This window comes from Ochotona princeps, chromosome 11 (genome assembly GCF_030435755.1).
Source record: "Ochotona princeps isolate mOchPri1 chromosome 11, mOchPri1.hap1, whole genome shotgun sequence".
Taxonomy (NCBI): Eukaryota; Metazoa; Chordata; class Mammalia; order Lagomorpha; family Ochotonidae; genus Ochotona; species Ochotona princeps.
In genome coordinates this window covers 24,602,426-24,618,358 of record NC_080842.1, presented here as the reverse complement: position 1 = coordinate 24,618,358, position 15,933 = coordinate 24,602,426, and the positions used below count along the sequence as shown (strand labels likewise).

The window sequence follows — 15,933 nt, the reverse complement described above, 5'->3', positions numbered from 1 at the left end:
AATAATGTGTAAACTCAAATAAGATATTCAATTAGGGAGTTCACACAGAATGATTGTGGGATGCAGGCAAAGCTTACCCTGCCTTGTGGCAGAAGGGCTCCTTCCTTGTGTGTAGCATTTCCCAGGCCCTTGAACCCAGAAATCATTTGTCCACGCCAGAGATGCCTTTGCAACTGTGACCAGGTGTAGGGGTTTTACACAAAATGTTCTCTGGCTTCTGTCATCACTGGATCACCACAGCTGTTTGACCAGTTTATGCAAAAAAGTTCAGTGTTGTGCATTGTCCCCAGAGCTGCATCATACCAGAAGCAAAATACTTCTTCCAATAATCTGTAAAGGGCCACCTATCAGTGGAATTTAAAACATGTCTACAGAGAAGCTCTAGTGAAGGGGAAAGCTCTAGTGAAGCAAGTTAGCAGAGTTAATCTTTAAAAAAAGACCAAGCTGACTCTGTAGAGCTGCCTCAGCCCTTCTCTCTAAATAAGCAATCACCTGCAGTCAGGACTGGGCCTGCCAAGTCCTCACTCTCCATAGATAAGACAGACAGACAAAGCTGTAGACTCAGGTTACCCAACACTCGTTATCTAGAAGTGAATGCCTAACTCCAAGACATGTACATATTCAAAAGGCAATATAAGTTAGGTGAATGAATGAATCAAGGTATATCATAATGTTTGTAACACGTTAGCTTTTAAGAGAACTTTCTTTCCTGAATGACACTTGTATGAGTTAAAGCTATTTCTTACACTTCTAAATATATGTAGCTGTAAACTCGTAGGACAACTCACATTCCCAGGAGAAAGAATGCACTTGCCTTACAAGTTTTAGATCAGCTGCACCAAGCCAGACTTGGCACTTAATGAGATGAAAGAGATCCCAGCACAGTGTTGCCTTAGATTCGTTGTCTTTTTCCATCCATGTATTTCAGAAACAGCCATTAGTTAAGCCTGGTTTGTTGCTAGGCTCTCCATTTGTCTTATTATTCAGAATGGAACACATTAGAGTTAGTCACATTCCGGGACAGTTGTTGCCTTCCATTACATATTCAAGCCCTTCAGTCTTGGTGTTTGTTTTTGTCAGAGATAGAAGAGAAACAAATATCAATGTCTTTTTTTTATGCCATTTGGTTCTCACATGCATCCTTTTTACCTTTCTCCTCCTAGGTAAGACTCTATTGCCAAGATGACAATCCAGAGAAAAGTATTTTTCACTGAACCAAGGTATCTTTGGCTTAAGTGAGCTTTGGGGCCTATGGCACATGATTACTCAAGAAGGTTTAGTGCACATGGATGCTATAGCCGACCTCCTTCAGTCTCCTTGTCCAAAATCTGAGGTCTTTACTCAGAAAAAGGGATCCTTGGATTTGTGATACTGTAATTGCCACAGATAACAAGGTGTGCACCTGACAAAGTCAACCTTGCTGAGGTCTTTGACATACATTGCTTTCATACATTTCTTTCATGATTAGCAGCTCAGAGCCAGCACAGTAATGAAGCCTGTGTATTTTCCAGAAGTGGACACCAGAGCCCTGGAGCAACATTTCCAATGTGAGCTATACCTCAAAAGTATTTGGATAGAGCCCTTAGCTTGCAGCACCTGCTCCAAAAGCTGGAGAGATTTACAGCAAAATTCTTGGACCACAGATGGGGAAGTGACAAGATGGAATCAATGTAAATTATGATCAGCAGATGAAGGAGAGTGGGAAGGTGATAGAGAGAAGGAAACATCATTTCTCCATCCACTCCCTCCTTTAAACTGAACCTGAGAGCTTCCCGCTTCCCCCTCACCCCCACTGATATTCAGGGTTCTTCAGGAGACTAGGAGGTCCAGGAGACTCTGGGACAATCCTGATCAATGATGTTACTGTTACATAGAATAGTGGATCTAACCAGCAACTATTTACCTTTCTTTCTTTCAATATCTGTGACATCTCCAAGCTTCTTTCCAGGGAGCTCAATGCTTATGGTTCTTTTTGTTTTCTGTTTCCCCCAGCTTCTTTTTATTGTGAACTCTTTTCTCTTAACTCACTAGATGCATAAGAGTACATCTGAATTGTTTTATCTGTCTGAATTAAGAAAAGTGGCAGAGCATTGGGAGTGTTCTGGTTTTGAATATGCAATATCAGCAGATCCTCCCACTGAAGTCTTTCCTCAAAGAGTGAAATTCTGCATGTTCCAGCTTTTGTCATCTTGACAGTTTCGCCTCTAAGGGAGATCATTCTTGTGAGCTCCTCCAATGGCCTGTCACTAAAGATTGTCTCTGAGTGGAACTCAGACAGTAAGGTACAGTTTCAAAATGTGAAATCGCCTACTCAGGACTTCCTAAGTCATTCCTGTCCCGCCCTAACTGGGAGGAGCTAAGGACAGACATATTTGGTAAAATGTTCCCGCAGCTGGCCAGGCTGAGCTGTTTCTGAAGCTCCCAGGAGCTATGACTCAGCCCTCCTACAGTCCGTTAACTTCCCACTCAGCTCACTAGACCAGTTACTCCTCTCACTCTGACTCCAACAAACCCACTGGTTTTCAAATTTGTTAAATAACCATGGCATGCAGATCTGACCAGCTGTATGCACAGGATGTGAAAAAAACATAGTGAGAACTGAAGGTCAGTAGGACAACGAGGATTGCTTTCTTGGCCTTTAGGTGGTGAGGAACAACTGTTAGTAAGAGACAAAAGCAAGTTTTAAGACATGTGCGATCCTGTCCAATTGAGTTAAGCAAATGCAATCAGCCTAATTGGTGATTTTCGGGAAGCCATGCCACATTTTAATTGGATACACAGGCTCCTGCATGAGCTAGAAGATCATCCTTTAGTCCCCAGGCTGGATTGAGCAGTAACAATGAGTTAAAGTGGTTTTCAGCCACAGAGCAGGGAGGCTCCAGTTTATTCTCCTGTGATGCTTCCAGGTCCTGCTGCCAAAGTCATAAGGCCAAAGATTTTTAAAAAGTATCTTTCCAAGAAAAGGTGCATAGTCCCAGTGGCCAGTGAAGTCAAATAAACAAAAGCAATGACTGCCTAAGAAAGAATATTGGATTGAAGAGAAACATCTGGGACAACTAGAAGTCAGCAGAGTGTCGCAGTCACTGAAACAGAGAGCAAGTAGCACCAGCTGTTGTGTTGTTGTAAGACACTGAGCTGAAAGGCACCTTAGGTTTTGCAGTCATTTCTCAGAGTTTCCATCCTAAACCTCTTATACCCAGAGTGTACGAACTCCAGAAGCCTCCAGGACATAAGAAAGGAAACATTCCTTCAACAAACATGTTGAGTGCCTAACAAGTTTTCTGTACTGAGATACAGGAAGTTAACACAACACAACCGTTCTCTGGTGGCTATGGGAATTGGATCCAGGATTTCCAAAGGTACCCAAATCCATGGATATACAAAGCCCTTATATCAGGCAGCACAGTGTTTGCATATCAGACATGTACATTGCTGTGCGTACTTTAAATTAACTCTAGATGACTTTAAATAGCAATACAATGTAAATATTATGTAAGTAGATATTTTACTTTATTATTTAGCCAATAATGCCCTCCCTCAAAAAAGGTTGACCATGTTCAGTACAAATATAAACAATATAGGTCTTTCTACATGCTACACACCTGGAACAATGCTTTAAAATTTAAGTTAGTATGAGCCATAACCTTCCTCTTTTAAATTGAACTTTGAATATCTACATGCAACTCTCAGGGGAAGGTTCACTAAGGTGACCCTCAGGGCTGCCTTCCAATCTCAACATTTTTAAATCTGAATTCATTGTCTTCGCTCTAAATTTGTGAGTCAGCTAGTGGGCCCTAGTCATCCAACATAAGACCTCTGGATTATCCTTACCTCCTTCTAGTTCCTTATTCATAAGATCCAGTTCATCACCACATCATATCATTGTTACCTCTTTTTTCTTAAATATTTGTTTATTTGAAACTCAGAGTGATTGGGGGAGGAGGGGAGAGAGAGAGAGAAAGAGAAAAGGGGGGAACATTAGTCTTCCATCTGCTTTTTCGTTCCCCAAATAGCTGGCTCTTGGAACTACATCTGGACCCTCCCAGGTGTACTAGCAAAGGGGCTAGACCAGAAGTGGAGTAGCCAGGACACAAAGCAGCAATCCAATACAGGTCACAGGCATTCTAAGTGGTGTTTCATCTACTGTACCACAGCACTTGCCCGTCCTTGCTGCTTCTTAAATACTCCTCAAACAGTATAATAATTATCTCTTCTGCAGATACTATTCTAAGGATATAGCATATATAGTTATTGTTATAGTCCTTATTTGACAAATGAATAAGCATGGCTACAAAGGATAAATAGCTTCTCTAAGATCATACAACTAGCATGCAGCAAGCTAAAATTCAAGCTCAAGTCTGTCCAATGCTGAGAATGAGAATCTTAAATCCTATGTTTTAATTCCGCAGTAACTGCCTTAGGTTAAGCCTCAACCTTCTTTGGTCTCCTTATTTGTCTTTCTGCCTTCATTATTTTTCTTTTTGAAGGTCCTCTTTTGGTCTTTATTATGCTTTTAAGGTTACATTTATAAAAATATATTATATAAAAATGTACTTTTAAGTCTGGTAAATTTTGACAAATGTATAATCAAGATACTAAACATTTCCATCACTCTCAAAATTTCTCTTTAAGATTTGTTTATTTCATTGGAAAGGCAAATCAGAATTATGGAGAGAAAGAAAGAGGGAACTATCTTCCTTCTGCTGGTTTACTCCCCAGGCTAGAGCTGAAATGATCTGAAGCCAGGAGCCAGGAGTTTCTTCCAGGTCACCCATGTGGGTACAGAGCCCCAAGGTTTTGGGTTGTCCTCTACTTATTTCCCAGGCTATAAGCAGGGAGCTAGATGGGAAGTGGAGTAGCCAGGACACCAACAAGCACCCATATGGGATATCAGCACTTGCAAGGTGAGGATTTAGCCACGGAGCCATTGCACTGGGCCCTAAACAACATCTTTGATTCTGCAACATTTTAAAAATTACTGGGCCCGGCACAGTAGACTAGCAGCTAAAGTCCTTGCCTTGGATGCACTGGGATCCCATATGAGTGCTGGTTCTAATTCCGGCAGCCCTGCTTCCCATCCAGCTCCCTACTTGTAGCCTGGGAAAGCAGTCAAGGATGGCCCAAGGCTTTGGGAACCTGCGCATGCATGGGAGACCCAGAAGTAGCTCCTGGCTCCTGGCTTTGGATGGTGCAGCTCCAGCTGTTGCAGCCGCTTGGGGAGTGAATCAGCAGATGGAAGATCTTCCTCTCTGTTTATCTGATTTTGCAATAAAAATTTCAAAATCTTAAAAATAAATAAATCTTCAAAAAATCTTCTGTAGACAAGTATTGCTCTTTCTGGTATTACCCTTACATATTTCATTTGTTTAGTGGTACTATAAATTAACTTTTTTTTCAATATCCAATTATTACATTGATGTTGTAAACTGATAAACTCACTTATTAGATGAAGGAGCTGAGTGTGCCAATGGACAAGGAGGCTTATCATGAGACAGGAACACTTGGTGCAGTGATGGTAAGAAAAAAAAAAAAAAAAAAAAACAGAAGAAAGTGTCCCTAACCCCAGTGCCATCTCTTCTCACCTTTCTCAGGTTCTAAGTAGCTATGTTAATTCCCCTCTCTGGTTTTCTTCAACTTTAGTTAACATTAAAAAAAACAATTTTAGAGCCTGCTAGTTTCACCCAAGATGATGATTAAGTAGAGCTTTGCATACCCTGGCTTTTGTAATGAGAACTCTGACACCCTGGCTTTTTGGAATATAAAAGTGTGTGATCTTAGACAAAGTGTCTCATTTTGCAAGTTGTGGATGATGGCTGCAGTGTACATTAATAAAATCATTTCTCTGTTAAATATCTCCTCATTCTGTGTTCATCATTCATGACAATTAGCTTTATTTACTAGTTTTGTTTGTAAATTATTTGGAGTTTTTAAAATGTGAATGTTCACATAGCCTCTAAGTCAAGACAGTAATAGTTCTTTTTTTTTTTCAAGATCTATAGGTATTCTGTATAATTTCCTCTCCTTGGTCCTCTAATAAAGTATTGAGTTGAAGTGGTGTGAACTGTTGTCTTGGACTCTTCTTCACCCTTGGAGGTAAAGCATTCAGTCATTCATAATGTTTATGCAGTTTTTATAGGTTTTTTCATGGATGTCCCTTATCAGATCAAGGAAGTTACTGCTTATTCCTCATTTCCAGGGAGATTATTGTGTTCCAATCACATGTTGAATTTATAAAATGGGTGCTTTTTTCCCCATATGTTTATCACATAATTTATTATTATTTATTATTAAGCAGAATTTACAGATTGATTCTTTTTTTTTTTTAAAGATTTATTCATTTTATTACAGCCAGATATACACAGAGGAGGAGAGACAGAGAGGAAGATCTTCCATCCGATGATTCACTCCCCAAGTGAGCCGCAACGGGCCGGTGCGCGCCGATCCGAAGCAGGGAACCTGGAACCTCTTCCGGGTCTCCCACGCGGGTGCAGGGTCCCAAAGCATTGGGCCGTCCTCGACTGCTTTCCCAGGCCACAAGCAGGGAGCTGGATGGGAAGTGGAGCCTAGCAAGAGCTTTGTATTTCTCAAAGTAACACCACTTCTTCACGATACATTATCCATTTTAAAAAATGCTGGCTCACACAAAGTAACTTTAGAACATTCATAAGATATGCGATTAAAATATAAATTTATCTTGACACAAAAACATTTTCAATTCTGTGAATATGAGGACTCTTTAAAAGGGTTTTGGAAAACATATGCTGTGAAAACACTCCATGTGGATTTAAAAAAGTTTTCACACCAAGATAAATGCATCTCTTAATCACAGTTTCCATAAACTTTTTGAAGCTGTTTATACTTTCTAATATTTTGTCAAGGATCCTTGTATCTGTGCTCATGAGGAGTACATATTAATCTGTAACTATTTTTACCCTGTAATGCCTTTGGCCGGTTTGGTAGAATAATGTTCTCTTTTTTGTAAGAATTTGGGGGAAATTGATGTTATATTTCTTGAATGTTTAGCGAAACTCAACATTGGAGTCATTTGGGACTGGAGTTTCCTAGTGAAAAATCTTTAAACTGTAAATTCAATTTCTTTAATTGAAGTCTATTCATGCCACCTATTTCTTTTTTAATAAGCTTTAGTAGTTTGTTTTAAAAGAAATATGTCAGGGTCCAGCGCAGTGGCCTAGTGGTTAAGTCCTTGCCTTGCATGCACGGGATTCCCTATGGGCACCAGTTCATGTCCCAGCTGCTATACTTCACATCCAGCTCCCCGCTTATGGCCTGGAAAGCAGTGGAAGATGGCCCAAAGCCTTGGAACCCTGCACCCACATGGCAGACCCAGAGGAAGCTCCTGGCTCATGGCCCCTGGCTTCGGATTGGCTCAGCTCCCACCCATTGAGGCCGCTTAGAGAGTGAACCAGCAGATGGGACATCTTTCTGTCTCTCTGTAAATAAATCTGACTTTCCAACAAAAACAGATAAATTTTTAAATAAAAACTTTAAAAGATAAATCAATTTTATCTAAAGTATCAAACTTATGTTGCCACAGTAGTCCCACAACAGAACCTTCTAATATCTTCAGGATCTATGCTGGTGAACTTCCTCCATTCTAATGTTGATCATTCATGTCCTTGTTGTTTTCATCAATGTGGATAAAGGTCTATCAATTTTGCTGATTTTCTTCAAAGACTTGGTTTTTTGTTTTATTTGTTGTTTATTTTTTCCTGTTATCCAGTACACTGATTTCTACTCTTACTTTTTTATTCTCTACTTCCTACTGCTTGATTAAATTTTAATTTGCTTTTATTTTTCAGGTTTTCTTAATATGAAACTTAGGTTAATAATTTGAGGACTTTCTTCCTTTCCAGCATAAACTTTTCATGCTATAAACATTGTAATTCCTGCTCTAGCCATGTTCTATAAATTCCGTGTGCTGTGTTTTCAATTTCATTCAAATCATATTACCTAATTTTCTTTCTGATTTCTTCCTCACACATAAATTATTTAGAAGGGTATCAATTAATATTTAATATTTACAATTCTTTCCAGATATGTTCATGTTATTGATTTCTAGATTATATCCATGTGGCCATTGTATATGGATTTCTACACTTCCTTTCCCTCATAAGCAGGGAATAAATTAAGCAACACAGTAAAAATTTCTCAAATATGACTTTAAATACAAGGATAAACTATAAGAGATGACTAAAACAACTACTTATAGGAAGAACTAAAGAGTAAGAAGTGTTAGAAAACAGACTGTATACATTTTATTTTTGAATCATGATTACTGAATAAACAAAAGAAAAAAATCCAGGTCTGTGGTAGTGTAGGTTAAACCCGCTGGGATCCAATGTTTGAGTCCTGGCAGCTCCAGTATTGACTCAGCTTCCTGCTAATGCAACTGGGAAAGCAGCTGAGAATAGCCCAACTGCTTGGGCTCCTGTACCCACATGGGAGACCTGGAAAAAGCTCCTGTCTCCAGCCTGACCCCCAGTCCTGGTTGAGGAAGTCATCAGGAGAGTAAACCAGCAAATGGAAGATCTTTCTCTGTCTCTTTTCCTCTCTCTCTCTCCCTCCCTCCTTCTTTCCCTCCCTCCCTTCTCTCCTTGTAAACTCTGCCTTTCAAATAAACAATAAAACTTTAAAAACACAACAAAGCAATAGGATCACAAAATTATACAGACTGGCAAGATGGTATTTTTTACTGTGCTTCATATTTGATTAAAAAGCAAATAGATGCTTCATTGTACCTTCTTGGAAACATTGTGCTTTAATCTGGAAAACTAGAGTTTGTTCAGGATGCAGGGTATAGGGCAGATAATATAAACCCAGAATCTTCAACAGAACATTTTGAAATGAGAAATGCCTATTTGCATTAAGTTTAAAAACCTGCCTTTTTTTGTAAAGCAAGTGAAGCATCTGGATAGCCAAGTCCAGCATGAAACGTGAATGACAACATGTATGTGTTGTTTCCAGGTATTATGGTGTCTTTTCTGGACTCACAGTTAAGAACCTATGGTCAGGAGTAAGATCATCTGAGTCGGGATCCTGGCTCTGCTGTTAGCACCTGTATGACCTCAAGCAACTTAAGAAACATGGATGATTTTCTTTTCGTCTCTCAAGGTTCACCAGCAAGATCAATATTTTCTTTTCCCTCAAGTAATTTTTTGCTTTTTCCACTATAAATCACACAAGTCTAGACCCTCCCCTTAATTTGATCATGCTCTGTTGAGTGAGGCCCATGAAGATGAAGATCAGTTATCCTTAGTGGGGAGGAAAGCAGATCCCATGAGTGTGTTAGCTGGTTTTTCCACACCTCATTAAATTTATCCCTCAAGAGCACACACATAGCAATAAAGGAGTATTTCTAACCCCAAAACTCACAATCTTTGCAAAAACTCCATGAAGACCAAAGACAAGATTATGAAAAGCAAAAGTGTCTTAAACTGCAGTGACAGCCAACAGATCCAAGTATGCAAAAATGTTAGAGTGACTACAAAGTCATGGCACAAGAAATTCTGTGTTGTCAGAGTTTTTCTGTATTGTGATTTTAGTGGAGATTACATCAACTCATACCTGTGTTAAAATTCATAGAAAGTAGGTTCCAAAAAAGTCATGTAACTGTATAATAATTTTTTTAAAAAGCAATGCTGTTTCAACTTTTAGAGACTGCCTCCTATACATTTTGAATAAAATTGAAACTAACCCTAAATTTAAAAGGAATCTATCAAGTTTTACTTCCTTCCCTTGAACTGAATCCCTAGGAAAAGACTGGGCAAAGGCTCCCCGTTGCCTTCCAACTCCTTTCCTGAGCATCTGTCTCCCTCTTGGCATCCTCCCAACATGGCTCAGCAAGCAGGGTGGCTGAGGGCTCCTTTAGCCCTCCCTACAAATGCACAGCCTCTGCTCTTAGCAACTTCCTGATTCACTGTCCCTGGATCCTGTGCTGGGTAGCTACCTGTTCTAGAACCATACCCTAATGTATTTATCCAACATGAGGTAGTGTTCTCAGTCAGCTGTCACAGCAGAAAGGATCCAATAAACGAATTGCTCAACATACAGAGGAGTCAGTAATTAGGAACAATTGAATCGGAAGGAAACAGCAGGCAGGGTGTGGCAGCTAACTGGGAAGGAAAGGGGGACGAGGGAACCTTCACAACCTCATTCAACTCACTTTTTATAAATTCTGCTCAATCCATCCTCAAAATACAATGTAATTAATCTCAGATATATGTCATTCCTTCTCAAAGTCTTCTGAGTGGTTGGGGAAACTGTGCATGTGTGGTAGACATGGGTTAAAACGGAAAAATCTGAACTCCTGCTCAATGTTGCTGTGAGCTCTATAAAACTGCCCTAAAATTTGAAGTCTTCACATTTTCAGCATAAAGGCACATTGTAATCTTTATTAAAGCTGACCATACAATAACAATAGCAACGTTTTGAACATTTGCTGTATGACAAGCTCTGTTGTAGTACTCACATGATTATCTCATTCATTTCTGTAATACTCCTAAAGAGGCAGATATTAGTATTATCTCAGTTTCATAGGCGAAGAAATTGAAACAAAGGAAGTTAAAGCAGTTTGCAGCAGTAGACACAGAGACCAGCCATCCAGACTTCTCGTTCAGACTGGCCATGTGGTCCAGCTGTCAGCAGAAACCCAGCGCAGTCAGCTTTCTGCTGTCAGCTCCTTCTGCAGCCTCCAATGCAGAAAGTACCTCATTTAAAGGCTATGTCTGTGCTGGGCCAGTTTACAGAGCCAGCATATAAAGCCCTGGTTCTTTCAGCATAATTCAAGAGCTCTGACAGTTCTAGAGTTCCCTGCTGGGTGGGCTAAAGCTTGGTCAGGCCTGCATCTTACTTCCTTCCACCCCAGGTCTGACTCCACTTTCTTCCTTTCAAAGTGCTGACCTCTAATAAACAGCAGGTCCTCCAAACTTTGTCTCAGTACGGGTTTTAGGAGTCAGCTTTCTCTTACTATAATGAAATTACCCAGGCAGCATAACTTTATAATAAAAATATTTATTTTGGCTCACAATTCTGGATTGGGTAAGCTTCATTGATTCAGCTTCTGGTGATGGCATTCTATCGGGCAGAGTTCTGAGCTGGCACAAGAGAGCACGCATGTTCGTCCATCTCTCTCCCTAGAAAACCACCAGGACTCAGCCTAATGATCTAATCTGATCTCATAGATCCCAGAGGTCCTGTCTCTAAACTTCATCAGGGATTAAAGTTCCACACTCAGCACTGTTAACAAATGGCTGGGAATAAACTGCATGATGAATCTGTAAGCCAAATTATATTCAAACCATCATGCTAACTTATAGTACCTGCCAAGAGTCACAGAGCAGCTCTGTGGTAACAATTCAAGTTCAGTTGGCAGTTTGGTGCTCTTGCACATTAGGAAACACTGCCTTCAAATGCAAATACCACTCAAGAATTTTCCCAGTGCAAGTTAAAATTATTACTGGAAACATCTGAAATTTTGTCTGTAGTATTCTGTAACAGCTTTGCTAATTCACATACCATGAAGTCAGTGGTTTCAGTCAATTCACAGAATTGTGTAACCATCATCACTAACAAAACGTTTCATTACTCCCAAGAGAAGCCGTGTGTCCACTAGCAGTCACTCCCTGTTTGTCTTCCTTTTAGGCCCTCCTACACAGAAAATAATGTTGTTCATCTGTTCCTGCCAGTTAGAAATTTTTGTACTATGATAAAGATACAAATTTCCCTAATTGCACTCTCCTTTGAATATCAAATCCACAAAGATGTTCAAATTCTTATTTGGCAATCTCATTACTAAGAATTTTTTTATAAGACAAAAAAAGCAGAAAAGGGGAGAGCCTAGTTTCTAAAACTAAAAAGAAAAGAAAGCATATCTTATTGGCACATTAACAAAATGGAATATTAGGCATCCCTAAAAGACTAAAGAGTCACAAGAAAAGTATTTGGTATAACTAATATTAAGCATAAAAACAGAATATAAAATTGCATCTATGACTATGTACATATGGATAAGGGTCAAAGGGAAATGGAGAAAAATGAAAACAGTTGCTGCAGCAGGATGTTGGAACTGTGAATTATTTTCATTCTTCTGAGTTCCCTTATTTTTGTCAAGATGTGGTATTTATAATAAATTAGAATTGGAGATAAAGATGCTCAGATCTACTCTCTCTAGTATAATCTCACAAGAGGAAGTGGTAAAACATACAACTTGCGTTAAGAGTCAGGACTTTGGAGTCACATGGACTTGGATCTTAATTCTGGCCCAGATGCTTCTGAGAAGTGACCCAGGGTAGCCAAAATCAAGAGCTAATGATGTCATCCACCTCACCGGGCTGTTAGTGGACTGAGTCAATGCCTAGCATCACCTAATAAATGGGAGCAACTGATATTTTTGTTGTTGTCGTCATTGTTGTGTGGGTAACTGTAGTGGCAGTGGTTGTGGTAGTACCAAAAAAGGAATGCAAACAGGGCCAAAAGTCCTTGCTTTCAAGAATACACTGAAATTATATATACATATATATATATGTATATATATAAATGCAGCACACACGCAGGAAGTGTATTGAGATCTATCATTTGATGATTCCAACTCAGACCAAGTGATCATAGCTGCTAAGGAAAGACTTAGGATCATTATCCTTTCTTAGCTGAGAATACAGAAAAATCTGTACCTATAAAAAATAATTGATTTCCTGGTTGAAAACTTCATCTAAGAAACTCAAGTGCAGCTGAATTGTGTGACTCATTTTATTTATGAATACAAAGGCCTACTGATGACTCTCATTGTTGTAACTGTTGACATCATCATCGGCATTAACAAAGAGTCAGTGTGGTACACTAAGCAAGCCCTGTTCACATCTTGGTCTTTCCTTCTGTTATGGATGAGTTTCCCTCCTATCTGAAGCCATCCCTTCCTTGTACACAGGACAACAGTCCAGCCTGGCCTGCCCATTCCACAGCTTGTAGTTTCTTCTCTTGCATCAACTTGTCCTCACCCCTCATGAGAATAAAAGCACACTATAATAGATCACACAGTAACAACAGGCAAAAACTCCTTGCTTAGTCCGCATCCCTAAACACAACCCATTTTTCTGCTCCCCTTTACAGCAAACTCCTTAAAAAAGAAGAGCAAAATGCTGCAGATTACTAAAGCTGGGTAAGTACAATGTGTCTGTTATATTATCCTTGCTGCATTTTTTTAATTAAAAATTTTGAATCATAATTTACATATAATACATTATAGATTTCAATGTATAATTTAGTAAATCTTGACATTAAAATCTGTGTGTAAAACCATCCCCACAAGCAAAACAATGAACATACTCATAATCCTCAAAAGTTTCCCGGTGCTGCTTTGAAATTCCACCCCCCCCCCACCTTCCTCCCCAGGCAGCTACTTTCTGTTATTATATACATATTTGCATTTCCTAAAATTTCCATAACTTAAACCTCACAATATATATTCCTGTTTTAGTCTGATTTCATTCAGACAGCATAATAATTTTGAGATTTCTCCATGTTGCAGCATGCATGAGCTGTTTCTGTTGCTGGGTGTTATTTATACCACAATTGGTTTAACCATTCACCTGTTGATGGACACTTGGGTTTTTGCCAGCTTCAGGTTATTACAAATAAACCTGCCATGAACACTCAAATGTGAGTCTTTGTACAGTCACAAGCTGTCATTTATCCTGGTGAATATCTAGAATGAGACAACCAGATCATAGAACAGATGTACATTTAAATTTTTAAGAAAATGCAAAACTGTGTGATTTTTACATTCTCAGCAGCAGTTTCTGAAGGTTCCAGTTCCTTCACATTCTAACCACTGTTTGGCCTGGAGTCAGGTTTCTTAATTTCACCATTCCAACAGGTGTGGCTTCTCATTGTGTTTTTAACTTACATTTCCTTACTGACTAATGAAGTTGAGTATCTTTTCATGTGCTTACTTGCCATCCATAAATTTTCTTCGACAAAGTATATAATCAAGTCTTCTGTCTACTAGTTGAGTTCTTTCTTTTCTTATTATTGAGTTTTCAGTTTTTTATATCCTTAGTATAAATACTAAATATATAATTTTCACATATTTTCTCCTTTTTGTTTTCTCTTTCTTTCTTTTTAAAATTTATTTGAAAGACATAGTGAAGGGTTGTGGGGGGAGAGACAGAAAAATGTTTTCTATCTGCTATTTCAGAAATTTGGTTCCCAAATGACCCCAATAGAAGTTGCTGTGCCAGCCAGAAGCTGGAAGTCTGGAACTCCATCTTAGTCTTTAATGCATGTCAGGAGCTCAAGATTCTGAACTATCTTTTACTGCTTTCCCAGGTGCCTCAGCAGGGAACTGGATCAGAAGAGAAGCTGGAACTGGTTCTCCAAGATGGGATGCTAACATTGCAGTCAACTTAATTCATTGTGCTACACTGGACCCTCATTTTTTTTTCAATAATATCTTTTGAAAAGTAGAAGTTTGGGGATAGTTAAGATTGCCACTTCTACACCAGTTACCTGGGTTTAGTAATTCTCAGCCCCAGCATTAGGTCTTTAATTTCTTTCAGCAATGTCTTTCTTTAAAAAAATAAAAACAATAAGAGAGAAACATATCTTCTATTCACTACTTTATGTCTCAAATGGTCACAATAAAGTCTGGGCCAGGACAAAGTCAGGAGCCAGGAACTCCATCAGGGTCTAACTCCTTGAGCCATCATCTGCTGCCTTCCACATGCATTAGCAGGAAGCTGGATCAGGGGTAGAACAGCTGCCACTCAAACTGGCCCTCCCATATGAGATGCCAGGATCACAAGTGGTGATCCACAATGCAGGCCACACGTCTTGTAATATGCATGTGTTCTCACATTTTTGACAAGTTTTGCCTCAATATTTCATTCTGTTATTGTAAATGACAGTGTTTTGAAACTGTAATTTCTCCCAGGTGTAGGCAACTGCCTAGATTTTATTGTACCTAGGCAAGTGTTACACTGCCGGGAAAAAAGTAGCTAACAGCTGGCGAGCATTGTGGCTTGGTTAATGCCAAATTTGTGTTAACCATATCAGTGTGCCAGCATAGAAGCCTATTTTGTTTTTTAAGATTATGTCATCGGCAGAAGCTAGCATGCCAACAGACAGGGTCTGGGGACTCATGTGTGAGTGTACATGGGCCCTGGGTAGGCAGGCAGGGCCCCAGGCTGGCACGGCACACTGCTGGAAGATTAGGCTTAGCGACTGGCTTGTTCGCAGGCATGGGGGTTGTGGATTGCTCAGGGGAGTGGGTCTAGAGATGTGTAGGAGGGAGGACTGCTGAGGAAGAACACGACAGGTGAGCAGTAACTTCTGGAGAACTTCCACCATCCAGGCACTTGTAAGTAAATCAGGGGGCTGAGACTGGGTGGTGGAAGAGGGAAACCAGAGGACCTTTTGAGGCCAAACTAATATGCCTGCCCATGTGGGAGACCAGAGCTGAAATTATTGGCACCAAAAAGAACCTACTGTTGCATACAAAAGCCATGAATGCAAGGCCTGCCTGGCAAGGCTCTACCTTAGTACCCACCAGTGAACGTAGGAGCAGGATATGGACTATGTTAGGTTGGGTCATGACTCTAACCAGCATGTGAGAGAACTGGCTCTGGGAGCAGATTATTTGGGAGATTGTGGGCTCACCCATGCGGGACTGCCTCTATGATGGGCTACAGCTCCCACGAGTAAGCATGAGAACCAGGGCTAGGGGAAGGCCTGGCTGGATCATTGATGTGTACAAGAGCTGAATGGGATACAGGACAGACTGGACCAGTCTGCTGTACATACTGGCATGTGCAGGAACCAGGGCTGGGGACACGTCTGGTGGAGGTCACTGAGGGTCGCTTCAACTGTGCTGCAGTTCCTGCTGGCATACATGAGGGATAAGTGTGTGGTCCGCAGGGT

The 15,933-nt window shown here is 40.0% G+C and overlaps 1 protein-coding gene across 3 annotated transcripts in view; it reads right to left on the bottom strand.

Moving 5' to 3' along the window:
• The window catches only part of IRF2 (interferon regulatory factor 2), a 147,521-nt gene that overhangs the window by 117,824 nt on the left and 13,764 nt on the right, over positions 1-15,933 (bottom strand). The window contains exon 1 of one of the 3 annotated variants that reach the window (XM_058669936.1): positions 820-843. The exons of 1 other annotated variant lie outside the window; for it this stretch is intronic. The gene's annotated coding sequence lies outside the window, so the exon portion shown is untranslated. Of the gene's footprint in view, positions 1-819; positions 844-15,933 lie in introns of those variants that run through there. One more of the 3 variants, XM_058669938.1, reaches the window with a different exon arrangement.